The sequence below is a fragment of the Triturus cristatus genome, chromosome 1_1, assembly GCF_964204655.1.
Source record: "Triturus cristatus chromosome 1_1, aTriCri1.1, whole genome shotgun sequence".
NCBI classification, from domain to species: domain Eukaryota; kingdom Metazoa; phylum Chordata; class Amphibia; order Caudata; family Salamandridae; genus Triturus; species Triturus cristatus.
The window spans coordinates 602,123,714-602,146,249 of NC_140579.1; the positions used below are offsets into that span (position 1 = coordinate 602,123,714).

A 22,536-nucleotide genomic window follows, 5' to 3' on the forward strand; every position below is an offset into this window, starting at 1 on the left:
CCTTGGAGGCAAGAATACAGCTCAAACTAGCATGCATCACGCACAAAGCTTTACACTCTAACTCTCCCGCATATCTGACACAGAAACTCGTGATCTCTGGAGGAACCAGAAACTCCAGATCCGCCAGAGATTTCCTGCTCCAACCTGCACGTTTTTGGAAAAAAAAAAATGTACAATCGGGCCTTCTCAGGGGCTGCTCCACAAATATGGAACTCTCTCCCACCCCACATCAGTAGAATCCCCTCACTATCTCACTTCAAAAAGGATGCCAAAATCTTCCTTATAGGCAAATTTCTCGTCTAACACTACCTCAGCTACTTCTTTGGCATAACCTATGACGGCCCACTACCTCCCCCTACCTACCGGGTCTCCCGAAACACCAGAATCTTGGGACCGGGTGGGAATTATTGAAAATGTACTCTTTAAATATGGTTTCTCGCTCTTTGCAATTGGTTATGTAAACTGTAAATACATGCTTCGCTTTACCCTATATATTCCTGCACTACACTGCTACTTGAGCTGTAACTGGTCGACTCTAAATCTGTCTGTATAATGCTTTGCTCCCCTGTAAAGCGCTTTGATACCCTAACGGGTCAAGTTCGCGCTTTATAAAACACATAAATAAATAAATAAAAATATAAGGTAGGCTATTTTTTAAAGCAACTAAAGCATCATGTGGTAGCACACCGTCAGTTACAGAAAGCACATTTCCCATTAAAATGGACACTTAATTTGCAAAGACATACAGTTTTAGCAATTGAGCAATATCGTCCACAAATAATAATGTGTGGAAATTGGGTTTCTGTGAATATTTATTATTTGTGCGTCACCAAGTAAGGTGAATTGATTTGTTCTGCACCTATTACAATGTCCGTTTCCATCACATTTAATAATTACAAAAAAAATGCTTCATTTTTGCTTTCTGAAGTGCTGAATGTATATAGTTAATTTACAGGCATTAACAATTTGTTGTTACGAAATAATTACGTCCTACAGCCTTTCCTTTCACCCTCGTGTACCCCAGCAAGATTGTCACATAATTGACTTTACTCATCTTTCTATGAACACAAAGAGAGAGGAGTTTGTAAACACCAATCCCCATGTTAAACAAATAAGCAGCAATTTGTCAGAATACATAGCCTGACACTGCACCTCTGTCTTTGAAGCGCAGAAAATGTGACAAGATAAATGCAGATATTAAAGGCATCGTTATTTACTGCTTGGACTTTCCCGGCCCACCAAAAATCGGCTCACGACCCACAGTTTGGGAAATACTGTTCTAGGAAGCAGGTGTAAGATGGAAATGTACTGCTCACTTGACCTTCTTCTACAGCGCAATTGTATTATTTGGCAACAGTTATATTGATTGCAGTGATTGCCGATTATTCAGACCTGATCAAATGACAGCTACAGCAAACTCAAAGAGGGCAGGTTTTTCATCATCATCATAGATCTTTATTCGATTCACAGAATCATAAAAGCATCAAACATACAACAAAAGTACAGATAAGATAAGATCTATTTACAGTTGGAGAGCTAAACCCTCGTTATATACATATCAATGTTTAAAACCCATTGTATAGACAAGGTACAACATGGTGGATCCCTAGTAATGACATATAAAGTGCTTGATGCCACTTAGAACTAAGTGTGCACATGTAAACAGGATAAGATTTCTTAAAGTGCAAGGTGCTTCGTTATGATTTAACAACGTACAAACATGACTACCCAAAAAAATGTTTACAGTCAATCATAATCTTTAGATACCCTCAAATTACGTTTGATAAAATTTCCGCAGTTCTCAATAAAATAAGTTTAAAATCTCAGTCCCTTTTTAGTCCTAATAAAATTGGCTGCTAGTAAAAATCTGCTGGTACCAAATACAATGAGTCTTGAAGAGTCAGTTTTCAGGATACGCAACATTTCAAGGTATTTTCCAACACATAGCTTCCTGCCCAAAGGTTTAATCTATTTGTTTCTAGGTGCTCTGTAGGCAGGACAAAAAAATAAAACGTGTGCTATGTCTCTTTAGACCCTGTATTGCATAGGGAGCACCTGTCATCAATTTCCCCTCTCTCTCTCCCGGCAAGCCCCCAATTGGATGTAAAGGACTTTATTTGGAGAGTGCCGTACCTAAATTTAAGGTACAATACTTTAGCGAGTTGGGGCTCAATCTCGTCCAAAAATTGTTCAAATCGGGGGGGTGTTTTAAACAGCATGAATTGAGAGGTAAGGGGACCTGCGTCACAATTCAAGACTACATTATGGGTAATAAAGTTCCAATAAATTATTTTTATTTCCTGTTTATTTCCTGTTTTGAATCACGAGTGAGCAGGTTCGGGTTAGCCCAGAATCTGCTCAAGCCCAGGTCCAGCAGCCATTTGCGAATGTGTATCAACCACGGAAAACTAAGGTTAATATCCAGGGTCAGGAGTTCAGCTAATGATTGTCTATACATGTAAAGTTCCTCCGTCGTCCAGATTCTTATCCAATAAGACAGGGACATCCATACAGCCCTATGGCCCAAGCGTTTAACACCTAGGTCCATCATGAGGGGGGTTAAAGGTGTATTTTGTGGGAGTGTGACAAATCTCCTCAGTATCTTATTCTCCCCCTTTGTTAAAATCTTGAGGGAACCCCCCCCCCCCCCCATAACTCTGAACCATACAGCGCGGCGGATTGGGCCCTTGCCTTATAGACTTCCAATGCTGGAGTGATTGCCCTAGACGAGGTTGCATGCAATTTTTTTTTAATTGGGACTGAGTTTTGCATTAAAAGTGTGCTAGATTTTGTAATTTGGGGGTTCCAAGAGAGTTTAGAGTCAGTGTTCACACCGAGATAAGTAAAATTAGGGACACATTCTAAACTCGTTCCATTCAACTTAAGGTTACGCTTGAAACATTTGTGGGGTCTGATTGACATATATTTGGTCTTTGCAAGATTAATTTCCAAGCCCTTTGAAGTGCAGTAATCATTAAGTGAGTTCAAAAGATTTTGCAGACCCTTTGGCGTTTGCGACAGTAATATGGTATCGTCCGCAAAAGTTAGAGCACAGACATGGTTCCCCCCCAGCTTCGGGGAGTCATGATTAGATCTTAGGAGGAACTCAACCATATCGTTAACGTTTAGAAGAAAGAGGGTGGGCGCCAGGACGCAGCCCTGGCGCACACCTCTTTCAACTGGTATTTCTTCGGTGAGTTCACCCGCCTGTCCCCAGCGTACTCTGGCGTAGTTGTTCTCATGTAGCCTGACTAGCTGTGTCAAGATGTTTTTAGGGACTCCCTGTTGCAATAAATTTGACCACAAAAGGTCTCTAGGGATTGAATCAAAGGCGGCCTTTAGATCTATAAAGGCCACATATAAATGGCCGTCTCTTAGCCTGGTATATTTCCATGCTATTATTATTATTCGGAACACCTGATCTATGGTGCTTGTCCGTTCCCTGAAGCCAGCTTGGTAGGGAGAGATAATGTTGTTTGCAGACATCCAACCTTTTAAGATTTCCAAGATTTGTTTTGCATACATTTTTTGTAGTATGTCCAGGAGGCTGATGGGTCTGTAGTTAGCCGGGTTGTCTCTACCACCCTTTTTATATATTGGAACAATCTCTGCTCCCTTCCAAGATTCAGGGATTGGCTGGCCACCTGCAATTGCGTTGCTCAACAAGTTGATGTATGGTACCCATACATCTGGTGCATGTTTAAAAAGATCGCCTGGTATTCTATCAGGACCAGGTGCTTTTGAGGGCTTAATGGAGTTCAAAGCCAATCTGGTATCATCTATACTAAAGGACAAAGGGGCAATCAAAGGTAAGGAGATAAGGCTACTGATGATACTGGTATTGCCACTAGTCGTATGAACTGGGGGGGGGCGTACAGATGGGCAAAGTGCCTATGCCAGGTGCCTGGGTCCAGATTAAGGTCATGGACCGGAGCACCTGGGTTCTTGCCCTTGGCAATAATCCGCCAGAATGAAAATTGGTCGCCTAATCTTACTGCCTTTAATAATTCTCCCCAACTTGAGTCTTCCCAGCTCCTACGGGCCACATTCAGGGTTTTATTGTATAAAGTTCTTGATTCTCTAATGTCCGAGGGGTCCTTGTCATGAAGTGCCTTCATTAGGAGTTGTTTTTTATCTGCGCAGTCTTGATTGAACCAAGGGTTAGAGTTCACGACCTTGACGGGGTGTTTAGTCTTAGTAAGACCAGGTTTTGTCAAATCTGGTTCAATTCTCTTTACCAGTTTTAAGTGGGTCTGTGTTATCAATGTGAACCCAGGAGATTTAGGTGTGACAGCACTAGGTCACTAAAGCTGTTATAAATGTGGGTAAGAGATTCAGTATTCCCCATTATGGACGGCCATTTTACCGCCCTTCTGTTGTTGCTCACTATGGGCTGGATCACTTCATGGCCTGGTCCCAAGTGGATCGTTGGATGTTTCTGGAACGATTCTTCTGTGAGCTCTAAGCAAAGTGGGAAATGATCACTTTCTCTTCTGTCGTCTAGTTTGAAATCTTTTACGTGAGCCCAGTAGGCCGAGCTTATCATAATGTAATCAATCCTGGAAGTCGCGGACCCCCTTGAGGAGGTGTTGGATCCCAGAGGGTCCGACGATGTTCTGCCATTACATGATCTTAAGCCATTTACTATCGTGAAATTCAATAGCTGTAATGCGGATGGGGAGCTTCTAGAGAATTTAACTATTCCTAGGGGGGGTATACCCCGGGCAGTGTCTTCATCCTCGAAGATATCTTTCAAATCTGCCAAGGGTTCGAAGCAGCAATTAAAGTCACCACCAATTAGAATGGGGCCAGAGGGGAGTAGGGGAGCTATAACATCTTCTAGTTGCTGTACTATTGGTGATTCATTAGATTTATCTCTGGGCCTAATATATACATTAAATAAAAAAAGCTTCGAATTGTTTTTGAATTTAAAGCTTAAGCCCAGAACATCCTCTGTATCTGATGGTATTATTCCTATTGTGGCGTTAATGCTATTTGCAACCCAAATAAGAAGGCCTCCTGCTGGTCTACCCCTGGTTGATTGCCGCGCCTCTACACTAAATGTTCTATAGCCCGCCTTGTGCAGGGGTTCCCTGGCCCACGTTTCTTGAAATAAACAGAGATCGAATGTATCTATATATCCGTGCCAGTCTGGTTCCTGCAGTTTTCTTGTGAGGCCGGCTATGTTCCAGCTTACCATCTTCACGGTATTTGAAGAGGTATAGCTGTGATGGTTACAACCTACTATGGATATAATTGGTTGTGTGTGGCACAGTAATGTGTCAGTGGTACTGTCCAAACTGCCCACTACCTCTGCAAAAGTGCCTGAACCTCCCTCAGGATAAAGTTTTTCACAGTGTGTATCATTTTCAAGTACAAGGGGAAGTACAGTTGGGATTTGTTGTGCCAGGGCTATGGGAGATTTTGCCCTTTGCGATGGTCTACGGGTCCACTCTTGGGTCAGTCAGTCTGGGTCTTCTAGGTTCGAATACCTCCCAGGAGTGAGAGGTATAATATCCCTACCAACTGGACAGGTTCTTTTCTGTCTGATGCCAATACTAGAATTAAAAAAGGAATGGGATCTTAGATTCATAGTTATTAAATTAAATTAAATTATCTGCGATGTTTTTAGAGTGGAAGGTTAACTTAATGTCATCCAAATCACCCATATCTTGATGGATCCTTTCCACATTTTTTAAGTCTGATCTTATTATAGATAGGCACTGCCTTTCCTTTCTGATCCAGTGGACTGCTTTATTTAATAATGAGTCCTTATCTTCTCTGCTACCCGCCTTCAATCTTGGGACATTTGTGAGAAATACACTACATGAAACCGGGTCCTCCCTGATTACAGATCTGTTGACCTGGGCTGAGTATCGGTTGTTCTCAAGTTCATGATCCCCTACCCCCCTCCCGGGTATGGGGCATAAGGGTCTATCTTTGTGGGGTATGCTCGAATTTGCCTGGATGAATCTAGCCTGGTATGGAAGGATGGTCCTTTTGGGGTTTTCATTATTGTTCTGCTGTTCTCTACGTTCTTTGGTCTGGGGAAGTGTGTGTGTGCCAAGATTAGTGCACTGCGTGAGGTTCTGGGACTCAGGGCGACAGTTAGATGCTCGGGACGCTGGTTTGGTCGTTTGGTTGCCCCTAGTCGCACCTGCTAATTTAGTTTCAGGTGCGGCAGGTTCTCTCATAGAAGAAATTAGGCCCCCCCTCGTGGTTTGGTAAATTGAGCATTAAGGACTCAAGCATTTTTTTGATTATCCCAACCTCCTCTTGGAGTCCATCTAGTTTGGTGTTTAGGGTTGCCACTAGGTTATAAATGTCCAATGATACAAGATTGTTAGGTGGCTGTACCTGAGGATGGACCCCCATCGCGTCGAAGAGCTTGGAAGTTATTTCATCGCTGCTTCTCACGGGGATCCTAATGTCGGACTCTGGGGTATCGGCCAGAGGTGCAAATCTATTGGAGCATTCAACTGTAGCCACCTCTCTACATGTAGGACTAACTGTGTACCCAGTCACTTCCTCTATGTTGACAATGTCATCTAGCCCTGTGGAAGACTTGGTAGTACAACGCCTACTTGGCGTTAGGGGTGGAGGAATTGGGGGTTGGGATTGTATTTGTGAGGGCGGGTGGGGTCTGTGTACTGTGATGATGGAATCAGGGGGCATTGCTCGTTGGACCTTCTCTTTTTTGCTGTAGTAAGATGAGATTTTGTTACCCTTGTTATTGACCACCTTCTCACTAGACAACATAATCTCCACTTCTTCTATTAGATTATCAATCTCAGCCAATGTGCAATTGTTAGCAACTATTTTTGCTCGTTTTTGAGTTTTGGCTAATTTCCTCTTCCCCGTCATGGGTTCAGTGGCTTTCCGCTTTCCCATTACGACCCCAGCAAAAAAGTGGCCCCACGACACAAAATTTCTCCTTGAACAATTTTCCAAGCAATGAATAATCCAAAGCAATGTTGAGAAGAGCTGAACTATCAACGTATCAGGCCAAACAGTCTAAAATCCTGAGCAAAAGTTGTAGGGGCAAGCGGTTTGTGATAGCATTGGAGTATGCAAATACTCTACAAGGTAATAACTAACTTAGTGTTTAAGAGTCGATTCACTGCGTCCTTATGAGCGACAGACAATGTGATTAAATGACACGTGCACATACGAATGGGGCTCTCCTACTGTGGATAAAATAGGTCTTACTTGGGAGATAAGGAGGATGGCCCAGTCCAGTCTTGTCCGGTCTTCGACGGGCTAGGACGGGCCCGCCCTTGGCCCGGGCGCCGCCCGCGCGCGTCCCGCGCTGCGGTAGGCGTGCTGCGTTGATGTAGGCAGGTGACGCCTGCCACTGACGTCACCTGCGAGCGCCGACCAGGGGAGCCTGGGTTCTGTAGTTTTCGTTTGTGCCGTTACCCTCACGGCGGACCTGAGGGTCGATTTGGACGGTAAATGCTCGCTGCTTAGGCCCCTTCTGTGGATTGCAAGCCTGCCGTTGCCCTCACGGCGCTGATAAGGTAGCCTCCCTCAAGCCCCCTCCAAGATGCGGCAGGTTTTTAAAAAAGCTCGTGGTGGGGCTGAAACAGGAACCAATTATCTTTTTTTGATTTTGAATTAGCTCCCTTTATAAAGAAACCATGAAAATATACGAGGTTTGCTTTATTTTGCAGCCTTACGGGCCACAACACAAATGACAGCCATTTGTAAAAACAATCTTCCTGGAAAAAGTTACTGTTCTTCTGTGTGTTTTTTTAAATTATTGCAAATCCTTAGTTAAATCAATTTCCTTGAGTCTCTGCTTGCAAGTTCCATCTCTGCAATTGCTCAACTTTAAGTGACATCTAATATGAGCATGTTGACAGTACCAAAGTAATAAGACCTACAAAAGATACCCAATGAACCTTTTTGACGCATGTTCAGTGCCTTCTATGTGTACTCAACATCAAAGGTGACAAGCAGGACAGCTAGGGAAGATGGCTGGGCACAATTACTACCAACTGCATTTGGCGAGCTCTGAGGAGAGCTTGGATAGCACAGTGCGTGCTTTGCATGGATGATTTTGCTGCTAGAAAGGGAAATTAGAGGCTCTCGCTGTGAATGTGAGAGTTGATCGATAGGGAGGGTAACAGGGTCCAGCAGAATTCCGATGGGGCTCGGCAGAGAACGGGCTCAGAGTGGCAAAGGAGATGGCAGGGAAGTGGCTGGTTCGGGATGTGAGAGCAGCATGGTAGATAAGAGAGGTAGAGGGTAGTTAGGTGGTGATGAGAGAAGTACTGGGCCGAAGTGCTCAATGAACTAAAACGGTGCTGCTGGGCATAGCATAGATGGGTGCGTGGACAGGTAGTCACAGATTAAGTGAGGACTGAGCAGCCATGAGAATGGGCATAAACGTCATGACAATTAGGAGAGGGGTTAACCAGCAGGAATGGGTGGGAAGCTGTGCGACGGATGGGGCATTGGAGGGAAGAATCATGTTATGCTGGAATGCGTGCTTGACTGCGATGGAAGGGGCACTTAGGTTTGGTCTGCGAGTGGCAAGAACACAACAGACTGGTAGCTGTCCGGTTAATTAAAATTATTTCAACAGGAAAAAGAGTTAGCAGAGAGTAACTTCGTCTTCTCCCAGTCCGCCTGTATCACATTCTTCTCAACAAGCATCTTATCTTTCCCGTTTGAACGCATACTAACCAGTGTTCATGCCTCTCATTGTCTATTATCCTCCTTTCCTGGACTGCATTTTATCCTTTCTTTTTTAAGCTGTATACAATCCCTTTAACAGTAAAACAAACCCCATTACCTGAATGTTAATTGCTTCCTCCTTCTTAGATATTAAGCTCCCCTTCATGCCTGTACAAAATTATCTTTATCCTACATAGTAGTAACAGGAAAATTGCAATCTGTAGGTATCTAAGGATTCAAATGCGTTCCACTAATGCAGGAAGAAAGGGGAAATTCAAATAAATCATGATGGAGATCACTAGGTGCATATGGTGATATGAAGTGATCTAAGAGGGCTATAAAATGTGATCTGAGAAAAGTGAGACAAATAGAATCAGCTGCTTGAGCATTAGAGTAATAAGCCGCTAAGATGTAACAATGGAACTCTAGAAATAGTCATCTACAGATTTATTTTAAAAGGGATCGGGTTGAAATCTTGCAACCCTATGTAAAACAAGTTTAAAATTGAATGGGTGTAGGTCGTTTATTCAGAGATCCATCACATTGGGATTTGCAATCGAAAGGGAGCGCTGCAAGCTTTTCCGTAGAAAATATCCACAAAGGAGAACTGTTGTCACAGGTCTGTGACACAGATTTCCACAGCATAGATATTCTACACATCCATATAGTTAAATAGAGTATAAGAAATTGAAAATTATAAAGTCGAGGAGCATCACCACAGAACAATAAACATTTACCAGAACAGGTGTTTAAGGCTTAGTCACGTTCAGTATGTGCTCTAAATCTGGCAACTGTTTAGTGGCATTTTCTGAAGGTTAATATGTGCAAGTGCTAGAGAGAAGATATCCACCAGGAAATTGTTTAACTCAAAAGCTCCCTTTCATGACCCGTCCTTAAGATGCAAACATATACATCATCTCTTTGTACCTGTGTTATTAGCGAAGTTCGATCATACAGTCTTTCCACAGCATTGAAGATATGGCATGAGTCATACACACAAGCTGTTGGAAAAGCAATGAGAAATGTAAAAATAATCAGCTAAGTGGCATGGGAATTAAAAAGCTTCGGTAGGAAACGCTGATAACGTCTAGAAACCACCTGATGTTATACAAATCACCATCAATCAAGGGACAGACACAAAGTAATTCACTCTTCTGGTACAGGCAAAGAAAGCCTGAAATATTTAGTAACGTCTTTGGAACAGGAGCCCCCATGCTTGAGTAATCATACCTGTACCATCACTATATAGGGTATGAAAAATTCCCAAAAGTATATTAAACAGTAGGCTGTACAGGTAAACCGTATGTCCAAGATTTCACACTCACTTCCTAAGCGCCAGTCATTTGGACAAAACATCCTAGTGACTTCTCTTCCTTCGATATTTTCCAAGCATGCATCTAAAGCAAACAAACTATATAATAGAAAGGCCATAGGGGCGTGGTCTCGCTGCGAATGGAGTGAGACGCACGCCATTTCAGCTCCGAGTCGCCGCCACAGCTTACGACAAAATATAACAAGGCAGCGGCGCCAAAAGACCCCCGGCTGGTGAGAAATAACTGGCGGAGTGAATGAGGAGCTGATTGTACGGCGTGCATTTGGCACACAGAGCGAGAAGGCGGCGAAAACCAGCTACGATTGATGAGCCACCTGAGGCCTGACCGCGCGCCCGCCATCTTGGTTCCTTGGGTCCCGCGAACTTGCAACTGCCGTACCGGGGGGAGATCGAGGCCTGCCGGAAAACCTCGAAACCCCGAGAGGTGGGAGAGGAGATTGGCGAGGGCCCAATACCGCCGACGCTTGGACGTCTGTGCCCGGGTGCCGGGTGCTCGGCCCCCTTGGGGACTGCTCCGGAGGCATTCGAGAGGGGCTCCGGAGTGCCTGCACACATGGCATTCGCTGCTGGAGTGACCCAAGTCAAAAAGGAAGATCATCCTGGACTCATTCTAGGGTCATCCGATGACTTCAGCCAGGCTATTCCTGTAATTATCTGGGGAAGTCATCCCAAGCCATCCTGAAGTCTGCCCACAGGGAGAAATATTTAAATGAGATGACTCTTACTGTAATCACAAAAACTACTCCAGGATGGTGTCCTGATTACTTCAATTAAAAATGCGTGATGATCCTTTACAACTCCAAGAATACTAATTGACAACTGCAGGATGAGTGTGAATTACTCCAGGATGGTGTCCTGATTACTTCAATTAAAAATGCGTGATGATCCTTTACAACTCCAAGAATACTAATTGACAACTGCAGGATGAGTGTGAATTACTCCAGGATGGTGTCCTGATTACTTCAATTAAAAATGCGTGATGATCCTTTAGAACTCCAAGAATACTAATTGACAACTGCAGGATGAGCGTGAATTACTCCAGGATGGTGTCATGATTACTTCAATTAAAAACGCGTGATGATCTTGTACTTCTCAAGGAATACTAACTGACAAGTGCAGGATGAGTTTGAAATACTACCGGATGATTTCAGGACAACCTCATGGTTACTGTTTACAACCACTGGATGATTTGCTAACATCTTCAGAATTATTATGCATTACTGTAGTATGATTTTATGACAACTTCGAATTGGAGTTAATGTACACAAGGGTATTGGGAAAATACTACGGGCATCACTGCCTAACAACCAAGAGTACTCCGTGGAATTATTTAGAAGTAATCCCAATTCGTAACATCCAAGAGTATCCACTGGATGGGCACTCTTGGCTATTGCAAATGGGCATTACTTCAGAATGGTTTAACCCCTTCGACACGCATGACGGAACGGTTCCGTCATGCACGTCGGTTGCGCTGTGCGCATGACGGAACCGTTCCGTCATGGCCCCGCCCGCGCACGGAACCTTCAGCGTGGCGTGGAAATCCGCGCCGCGCTGAAGGGGTTAATAAAATGTTCTCGATGCTTGTATATCACTCCTAAATGTTTAAATACAGACTTTCCAAATGTCCTTTCCTTCATCCTGGATTACTCAAGTCTAATTTAAAAACAAATTTGAAATGAAATACTTGGGTGAAACATGGTGTCCCTTTAAAAAAGAAAACTGTATGGGTTTAAAACAGGATCCTTCTTTAACCAAGGACAATGATATAAAATGAATTTGTGAGGAGCGTTGGTGTTGGCAAGAATACCATTTGCATTGAGTAGCAGCCTTGCAACGTATGACCTTTCCCCATACTAATTGTGACAGGTCTTCATTTGAGCTAAACGACGTCACTCTAAGTTTTGATATGGTGACCTGTGGCAATACACCGAACAAAGAATTGGTTCAAATAAATGGATCTGAAATTACTTCTCACTGTGTGCTTTTATTTCGCCAAAGCATGTACATGACCTCAAAGAGAGATAGTATACTGTTCAGGATAACATTAAAAGTAAGGAAAGTGAATTTTAAAAAGTCAACAAAAGAAGCAGCTTTATTGTGTGTTGCCAGATTCAGAGTATTTTGTCCTCTTTTGCAATTGCAGATCCTTACGACAAGAGCCCTTCTCGTAGTTTGGTTGTTGAGAGGAAGCCAGCTTGCACTAAGATTTCATAACATTCTGAAAAGATAACAAAAGACTATATTAGTACACTTTCTACAATTGAGTTACTTTAGATTTTCTTTTAGATTAGCTGCCTTAATAAAACACTGGATTCCCCTCCACCATAAAGGGCGCCTTATGATAGGTTTTAACACTGCTTTGCTGATGCTTCTGGTTCACATTTGAACTTAGGCCATTGATCAGATGGAAGGTGAAGAAAGAAAATATCCCTTTCTCAACTGTAAGAGTGAAGGGGAAAATTAGATTCAGAACAGTCCCAGAGTTTCAATATTATTGTAAAAAACGGCTCTTTATCCTCAAGAGACGGCGAATTTTAGGTTTTAATCTCCGCCACACATTGACCACAGTTTGACAGCATTGTGCCTTTAATCACTGCTCCTCTAACATTCAGGATAAATTACAGATGTACAAAGGTAAAGAGTGGTTTCCCAGTTACCAGAGTCTGTAAGCCACTAGATGTAGCCTGTGCAAACAGGGAGTAAACTACCTTGGGTTCAACTTATGCTGCCTTCAAGAAGGATATTGGCGGAAGGTCCACTGAACTACGCTTGCAGCAAGCCCGTCTGGAAAAGAAAGTCCCAAATTCCCTTGCGGCCAGTACATGAATGCAGACAAGCAAGTGTTTGGACCAGGGATGCAGATGAAAGTATGAAGTAAGGCTGGAAGCACTGTGTGCTTTCAGTGCTGTCATGAAGATTTCTAGTTTAAGGCCTGGATTGCTTGCTTATTTGAAGAGAACTGACTGAAGGAGTAAAAAGGCAATACAAAACAGCATAAAAGGAACACTGCAGCAATAACGTGAGCCGCTATGGGACCACTTAGGCCTTAAGGTTTTATAAGTCAAAACACATTTTTAATGTTAGTTACTGTTTTTACACAAACAATTTGCAGCTTTAACCTGAATGTTCGTTACCAGAAGGGTAATTAGATGATTTGGAATATCTTACCAAATAAATCTGCAATTTCTGGTTGATCCCTGCCCAATGCTCATCTCAGCACACAATTTCATAATGAATAGGGTTCAACAGAACCTCTACCAGCTGCTGCATATCATCCTGCAGATAACAAAGCATTAATATATATGCCATCATATATACATGATTTTAAAAGTAAACGTTTTTGTTTCTGGCCGGCTAATTGACATTCATAAGCACCATGTGTAACAGTGATCAAAAAATGATGCATTAGTGCCAGAAATACGCATTGGTACTCCAGAACCAATTTCTTTTTGCAAAGAACATACAATGTTTGTCAAAGCACACAGCGCTGCCTGCAAATGATAAATAGCCTACTGATTTCCACACGTACTTCAGCTGGCCTACAATTCAGTAGGTGTTTTTATTATTATTATTTTTATTTTAAGGCACAGCTTTTGGTGAACAGAAACTTATTTCTGAGATATGCACGTGAGGAGTACAAAGTGCAGGAGAATTAGGAGTTTTAGGTTATGTGGTCAAAGTTGCTTCTACTCACTTGGTTTTAAAAGATGAGTTTCACTTACCTTTTGAGAAATCATTCTTATCTTGAAATTTTCTTACATTTGTTTGTATTAGTTTGAGCTCCTCATTCAGACCCGTAGCAGGGTAATCTGACGAATAGCTGTAATTTCCTAGAATAATTGACAAGCAGTTATACATGATTAACTTATGAAAAAAGTATTTTGTAAATAGGCACATAACATTGGGAATTCAACTTCTTAAGCATAAACAGAGAATGTGTGGTTGAGTTTCACTAAATCTCAAATGAAATGATTGCCCACTGTGTTGCATGTTAGGAAATAAATTAAACCCACCCACACACAACAGATGAGATAACGCACTTGAGCAAATCAAATAGGAAAGGAAACCCTATGTTTCGCTCAACTGCACCAACACCTTATATGGCATATTGACTGGTGAATATAATATTTATTACAAGGTCACCACTGTGAAATCCAAAGCACCTGCCACCATGAAACGACACACACTCATCTAACCTTACACAGGACAGAACATCTCACATCCAACTCAGCACAGGTACGCCATACAGTCATATATCACTTTGCTCCCAGAAGCACTTTCTGAAAAGACATACCATGCACAAACATGCAGCAGAGCACATTAGAACATCAAGAGAGGCATGCATGTAGTGGTACTTGTATTGCATGAGCCACCTAGAGGAGCAATACAGCTATGTACAGCAGCAAGAGACCCTACATAGCGTTAAAGATCCTTTACGAGTCAATTAACATGCTGGTTCTTATTATGTGATACTGCAAAGAGCATGTCATCATCCTGAGAAATGAGCAAATCGATCAATAAAAGTGTTCTGGCAAAGACTTCTAGCACCAAAATCCCACACCCACTGCTTCCAAGACAAGACAGCACCTTCCTATCATTTCCCACACTCCCTTTGTGTTGTCGACTTACCTGCTCGGGTCCTGTTGACCCGGAGTCGGGAATTCGTGGTACCATGATTGGACGTCTCTGACATGTTACGGCTCCGACACGCGGGTCTTCCGGGATTTACATATGGCCATGTCTGAACTGGGGTGGTAGAGTGGGCTAAAGAACGGTGATGGATCAAACCCAGATCTGTTGACTGGGTGTGAGTGTTTGATTGGTTCTGATGCTCCGTCCATCACCACCCCCTTTTGTACCGAATGATAAGTACTGAAGTTGATGAAAATGAGAACGAATGTCTCTATAAGCCGCATTTCTAATTTCCTATCTGAAGGCAGCTAAAAGTAACAGAGTGGGATGTGAATCACCTCTTTGGTTGCAAATTCTAAAATAGTTTTGCATCTCCCTGTGCTCAGCCCTGAAGCAGAGCCAATGGTCATATACAGAGAATGGCCTAGTAATATTTTAAAAACGATTTCTCTCCACTGCCCAACCTTCATGGAACAAGAACTATCTGCAAAGAGCATTCACAAATCATGTCAACGAGCAGCTCCCATTCCTTCAAAATGTCCAATATCACCCAGGCATGTGTATGCTATTAAGTGACATTGAAAGCAGATGTGGCAATGCAGCAGACCGCACTTCTTCAGTGTTTTTCATTACTTGATCTCATTTGGGTGTGGTCCTACTGGGAAGATGTTTTCAATTCTTGAGCAAGCATCACCTATATTGCGCATATTTTACCTCTTTCAAAGGTTCAGTCTCTTGCCAAGGTCTAAAACAGGTCCCTGAGAGAGATTTCTTTATATGGTAGTCATATTTTAGAAGATAAATGTCTAGTCTAGCCGCTTATTTAAAGGTATTTCTAAGCTGATTCTTGGACAACAGGTCTAAGACCATAATATAGCTGTACCAATCCCCAGTTGTCTGCTACTGAATTGATTAACTGGCTAATTTCCTCTTGCTGTGGTTTAGGAAACGAGTGGGTGGATAGAGGTGCCATGCAAGGGGCTGGGATTTGAATATGTGATACCGTTTATTTGGAAAGCATGCTTCTAGCACCTACAACTTAAGCACTATTAGCATTTTAGCACCACATTTTGAAATCATTAGTCTTTATTTTAAAACTGGTTAGGTTACACAAAAGGGTAAACCCGGAATCATTACACTTTAAGGCAGTATATATTAGGGTGGTTCCAGTATCATAACATCATTAGTGTCAAACAAGGGAAACAAAAATACCGAACAGTTTTGGAGAACAAAATAGGGAAAACTATGAGTGTCAGTGTTATTTAATCACACTGAAACACATACAAATTTCTTCCAACAAACAATAAAAATCATACATTTCTGTGAAAATATTAACATTGCAGTGCCCAAAGAACGAGGAGGAAGGGGAAGGTTGTGATTTAGGTGAGGTAGTGAAGTAGGCAAAGTGAAGATAACGATGAAGGAATCACAAACAGTTCAAGCATATATTCTTCATATGCTTGGGGAACAAAAATCATTCGTAGATTAATCACATTACATAGTATTATTAGACCATTGCCATGAAGCTTATAATTCCACAGTCAACCAAGAACTGTTGGAAGAGCTGGCATTAATAGAATGTCGACGTTTCGACCGCAGTATTCGTGTAGGCTCTTCCAGACCTTACTAGCGGGGTCTTCCTCAGGACAGTGGGTAGGGGGTGTGGCGTTGATGAGCACCTAGGGAGACAAAGGATGGTGTAACACATCCATGCTAAAACTGGAAAGGGTTTAAAAGAAAGGCCCAAAGCTGTGGGCGTAATCAATGTAATTACCGTAAGTGAAGGGGGAATCCTCTCACAAATCAATGGCGGAGGGGCAAAAGGCTCAGCAGCTCCTAAGGAAATAAGGGAAGGAGTGAGATGGTACCTAAAGTAATTTGAGGTGACTATCAGTCAAAATAGAGTCCCGAAGGGGAGTCTATACCAAAGTAATGAAGACTCTAAGAAACTTACTCGAAGTGTGGTCCCGGACAATCAAGGATCCAATCATGAGCAGAAGAGAGACAAATCTCAATTAAGTCGCTGTACCCGAATCAATCAGGGCAAAAGGGGGAGATCTAATCAAAGAGGAGAGACAGAAACCAGCTAGCATAAAGGACCAACTTGCGCTGTACAGGAAGCCAATAATCCAAATTGCACACAAATAGGAGACCTAACCTGCGTTAATGAAAACTGTTACATAGTGGGATAGATGGGTTCCAAAATCTACTTTGGCAAGTGCCACAGCGCAAAGAAGGACATAGTCAAACCACTGAACGGTAACATGCTAAAGCAGTTCTGCTTACGCTGTCTAGAAAGCATCTGACCCAATTTACACATAAAAAATTAGCCCCAAATACGCTATATGGAAAAGGTGGTGATTAAATGGAGCGGTGGATAAACTATAGGGTGTGCTGCGGTACGATCGCCATTAGCTAGCATTTAGGAAAAACCAGTCAAAAATTGAAGCGTCATGAGTAAGATCCAACCTAAGAAGCAATACTATTAAAATACCAGAAGGCATAAAGACAGAACGGGACACGTTCAAACCCCTCACTGGTAACTCCACGGAGCGGAAAGAATAACCAATTATCAGTTTGTTGTGCACACATTCAGAAATTGCCGCTAATAACGTGGTCCATAGAGTTGGAATGGCTAAAGCAAACTATCAGAGGTAAGCGGCGGCCGCTACTAGTGTGCACCGTAGACAACAATCTGATTTAATATACAAAGCGCAAATGGGAACTGGTGCCAATGCTACTCACCGCAAATCACTCCGACCGTCTCCCAAACGAGGGATTGACTGAGTGGTGTGAATCCCACCCTCAATAACGCCAGTCGGGGCCGCACGAAGCGGCGTGTGAGGTACGCGTACCGGCGTTGCCTCGACGACCGGTGTAAACACATCGAAAGAGAAAGGGGACTGCGAGTGCTACCGTTAAAGAACGGAGGGGCATGTTCACTCGTAGAGCTTAATCACACAATATAATATAGACAGAGTAACGGGCCTAGGCCCAAAGGCTCCTGATGAGTGGTAAAAATGACGCGTGGAAAAACAACAACGCGTGGAAAAACAACAACGGAGGGTTGCATGTATATTATCTTAATAAGAGGTCAAATGACAATGTGGGTATATATCCTAGCTCTATAATTTACACATTGAGACCTCTTCATTATAGCGTCATAGTCTTTGAATATATGAGAACATACAGTGTATAATGGCAAACAGAGCAACATAATACTGCAAGAACCGATTTCATAGGCCTGAGTACATGTCAGATATACCTTATTTTAAAACTGTCAAGAAAAATATTGAAATATATTAGCACTAGGAACACTATGCTTAGAAATTACCAGGAAGAGGCATGTAACTCAAATGACATTTTCCTGACCAATAACCGCACATCAAAATATTGTTCTTTCTGAATTACATTTTGATTATTATCTGACATCATACCAGACCTGATCCTTGCAAAAGATCCAGGAACTTTTGTCTGAGACCCAGAGCGTCTGATTTAGGAATGGCTGGGACAGAGCATTATCATTAGCTACCCAGGGGTATTTCCAATAGCTAAATCTCAGACTCAGCCAGGTCGGATTGAAATGAATCTCTGGATTTAGGAAGCAGCAGGCCTCCAGACTTAAGCTCTATATTATCCTATTAAGGAGCTGGACTTGAAAGTACTCTGGACCCCAGAAATACAGTTTTTAGGTCTGGCTTGAGAGTGTGCAGCTGTCACTGACCTAAATGAGATCAACAGACAAAGAGTTATAACCAGCTCTACTGAGAGTGGGGCTTTGACGTTCCCTAAATGTTGATTCCTTAGAGTACACAGATTTTGACTGGGCAGAAGCTGTGTGCTTCTACTGAAAAAGAATGATTGTATCGTATTCTTTGCTCGCTGAGAAAGCTTATGCTGAATGCAGAAGGACCGAGTTTGTTATGGTGGCATGCCTATCAAGCTTATCGGTCTGATCTGGTTATTATGAAAAGGAATGACAGACAGTAGGCCTGACTCATTTATGGAGAAAGGTTTATGTCAAAGTCAACAGGCCCTATCTGATAGACTTCTAGTCGCAGATTCCTGATCGTAGATGTATCCCCAGGTGTCAGACTGGATCCAGAAAAGATTTGAGCAGCTCCCCTGAATGGCGGTAGGTGGTGTAGTTCGGATCCGCATGGCGTCGTCAGCTCTCGAAGTGACATGCACAGTACAGATGTATGTGCCACCTCGGCGCGCTGAAGTCAGTTCTTTCCTTTCCACGCAACATAGCTCTGCCCTGGTCCCAGATGTTAGTGACACAACTCCAAGGTTTGCAAGGACTGTTGCGGCATGCACCCAACGGTGCTGAGGGAATATTCCCTCAAGGTCCTCGCCCCCGACGTCGGTCAACTTCCCAACGTTCAAGGTCCTGTTCGTTCGGAAGGTCCCGTGACCATTGGCGGAGCCTGTCCCAACAGTTGTCGCGCACTCAAAATCACTGGGAAGTCCAGTAAGTTCCACAAACATAAGGCCAAGAAGTTGACGACATCTTCAACATCACCGTGTCTGTCGAAGTCTTCTGACACGACAGCATCGGCACCCAGGCCCCACAAGTCAGTGGAACCTGCAGCCAGGTCTGCTCCACGCTTCCCCGATTTTCCCGGAGTTGGGGTGGCCACAGCCAGCAGAAAGAGTTTTATGAGGCCATGTGCCTCATATATGGCCGGCACTGCCCCATGGGTGCCGGAAGAGCCCTTACTTGATCCACACCGGCGGGTTCGACCTTAGCGCCTGTCAGGCCACATAGATCCCCAACTGGATACGGAGAGGCGACGTGGCGAGGCAGAGACCTTTGTTGACACTCACTCCAGTGCCAAAGCCCCCGTCCACCTTGCCCCCATTGTTATTCCAGACTCCGACACGGAGCCAGAGCTACGCCGACTGAGCCAATGCTTCCCGGAGCGGAGCCAGTGCCTTATTTACTTCATAGACCTGGAGAGGAATAATAGGGCACTATGGACCCTTATGGTTACCAGTTCCCTGAAGAACAACAGGAACAGTACAGCTGGTATGAGGAACTGGTGGCAGCCAGTGGGTTAGACACCTCACTCGATACTGGTCTGGTCTCTCCTCCTACTGTGGCTATGGAATAGGGAGCCTCTTTTGTGATTGTGGTGCGAAGGGCTGAGGTCTTGGACCTTCATTTACCCACAGTGGCAGTGAAGACTAACTTTTTGACAGAAGTGCTTCAGCAGGGAGTCTCCTCTTCCGAAACCCTTTTCCCACTCAATGAAGCCCTTACAGATGTCCTACGTGGAGCCTGGTCCAAGCTCTGCACAGGGGCACCTGTGCATAGGACAATTGCCCACCACCATCGACCCACCCCTGGGGATCCCAGTTTCATCACCCAGATCCCCAATCCAGAGAGCTTGGTGGTCCAGGCCTCCACATCCAGGATTAACCCTGGCACATTCCCTACCATTTCACAGGATAGGGAATCCAAAAGGCTGGACATCTTTGACATTCCGCCAATTAGCACTGCGGTGGTGAACACCGTGTTTCATTATTACCATACGATATTGGACTTGGATGCGTATGTTGCCTATTGTCTCGGAAGAGACCGAAGCCATGCTCACCCTGGCTATAGTGGAAGGGCAAAATGCAGCAAAGTTCACCATAAGGTGTGGGTTTGACACAACTGACTTGTTGTGCATAGCAATTTCCTCGACAGTGGCCTTGTGCCGACATGCCTGGCTGACAACAACTGGTTTTTCAGGGGGAAGTCCAATCTTTCGTCATGGACATGCTCTTTAATGGCTCTCGCTGGAGAGAAGTCAGATTTAGCGCTGGAGTGCTTTAAGGATAGCAGAACTACTGCCAGTTCCTTGGACTTGTGTATGGCCCCTCATCAACGCAAACAACCTTCCATCCCTTTCTTGGTCATGGGAAGGGTCTCCAGCCGCATCCTTACCCTCCTAGCCAGCATGGCCAACAAGCTTCACTGCCTTTATGTGGCCTATGGCACGGGTCCCACTCATAGCATGGGATAGGCGGCCAGCGTTGAGTCAGTCCACCATTCCCTCGACAGCCACTGCCTCCAAGCCTCTTTAGTTGGCACTTCAACCACCATGGGCATCCAGTGGGAGGCAGGATTCGCTATCAGCAACCCCAGTAGAGGTCACTGACATCAGACAACTGGGTCTATCAGATTTTCCAAAGGGGCTACTCCTCCCCTTTGTGACTAAACCACCACCCATGCCTTCCAGAAACAAACGGAAGATGGAGGACCATCTCTCCTTGCTCCGTTCAGAAGTGCAGGTTCTCTTGGCCAATGGAGCCATAGAGAGGTGCCTGTATCAAAAGTAGGTCATGGTTTTTATTTCTGCTACTTTCTGGTGCCAAAATAAAAGGACGGAGGCCTTCATCCTATCCTAGATCTGCACATTCTCAAACTCTTCTTGAGCAAACAAATTCAAAATGCTCACACTAGACCCAGTCCTGTCTGCCCTCAACCCGGGAGACTGGATGGTAGCACTGGACTTGCAGGTGGCATATTTCCACATCAACATCCTGCCTGCCCACAGACATTACCTGCGGTTCATCGTGGGTCATAAGCACTTTCAATTTGCGGTGCTCCCCTCTGGCCTTATCAGATCCCCTTGGATTTTCACAACGAGTGATGGTGGTGGTTGCAACTCATCTGCGGAGGTCTTTCCCACCTCGACAACGGGCTGTTAAAGGCGGGCTCGCCACAGGCAGTCGTCTCATACCTTCAGACTACGGTGAAAACAAATGCATTCGCTGGGGTACTATCAACGTGCTGAAGTCACACCTGGCTCCCTCTCAGGGACTCATTTTCGTCTGATCCATTCTGGACACAGTGCAGTTTCGGGCCTATCCTCCCAAGTAGCAAGTTCAGGAAATTCAGGCTATGAGTCCGATATTTCAGTCTCTATTCTGGATTTCGGTGAGACTGACTCTGAGGCTGTTGGACCTCATGGCCTCCTGCATCCTACTAGCGAAGAATGCCCGATAGCATATGCAGGCTCTGCAGTGGGATCTGAAGTCTCAGTGGGCACAGTATCAGGGAAATCTCCGTAGCATGGTACAGATCTTGGCGGTAACTATAAAAGACTGAAGTGGTGGCTAATGAACTGCGATTGAGTCAGTGGCAGACAACACTCCATTACCCAACTAGAGCTGACTGCAGTGCCAGATGCTTTGCTCCTGAGCTGGGGCAGCCACCTGGGAGAGGTAGAGATAGTCTGAGCTCCACATCAACCTGTTGGAGCTCCAGGCAACTTGCTTGACACTGAAAGCCTTTCTTCCTTCGATCAGAGGAGGACTGGTGCAGGCGTTCACAGACCTCACCACCGCCAAAATGTATTGCAACAAACGGAGCAGGGTGGGATTGTGGGCCCTTTGTCAAGAGGCACTGCATCTCTGGAAAGGTCTGGAATGTCAGGGCATTTTCCTGGTGGTTCAAAACCTAGCGAGCTCTCCGATTGCCAGAGCTGATAAACTCACCCACAGATGCCAAGCAGATCATAAATAGCGTCTCCATTCAGAGGTGGTGAAAGGTCTCTTTCAGCAGTGTAGAGAGAATTGGTCTGATTTGTTTTCCATCACAGAGAATGCGCAATGGCATTAGTTTTGTGTGCTGGAGTTTCCAAGACCATAAATTACAATGGGGTGACCCTGTGTCCCCCAGAACCTGGGTATGTTACAGTATATGGCAACAATGGGGCTGGTTGGGAAATTATTATTTCTTTACACAGTTTTAATTTCTACTTTCTCTTTTCATTATTTTAGATCAATCACTGAATACAACACACAAGGGTCTGAGTTCCTACGTATATTGTTTTTTCTATCGCGGTTACATGAAATAAGATACAAAAGGCTGCATCAGAAAGTGACAAACTTGA

The 22,536-nt window shown here is 44.0% G+C and overlaps 1 protein-coding gene and 1 long non-coding RNA gene across 5 annotated transcripts in view; both read right to left on the minus strand.

Annotated features, from left to right (window-relative positions):
- The window catches only part of LOC146870694 (plasma membrane calcium-transporting ATPase 4-like), a 1,872,989-nt gene that overhangs the window by 431,209 nt on the left and 1,419,244 nt on the right, over window positions 1-22,536 (minus strand). The gene's annotated exons all lie outside the window — the stretch shown is intronic.
- On the minus strand, window positions 11,595-14,715 carry LOC146870695 (uncharacterized). The gene is made up of 4 exons (XR_014979028.1): window positions 14,645-14,715; window positions 13,738-13,845; window positions 13,184-13,291; window positions 11,595-12,233 (listed from the first exon to the last, which is right to left on the minus strand). It is a non-coding gene; the product is annotated as an uncharacterized LOC146870695 (long non-coding RNA).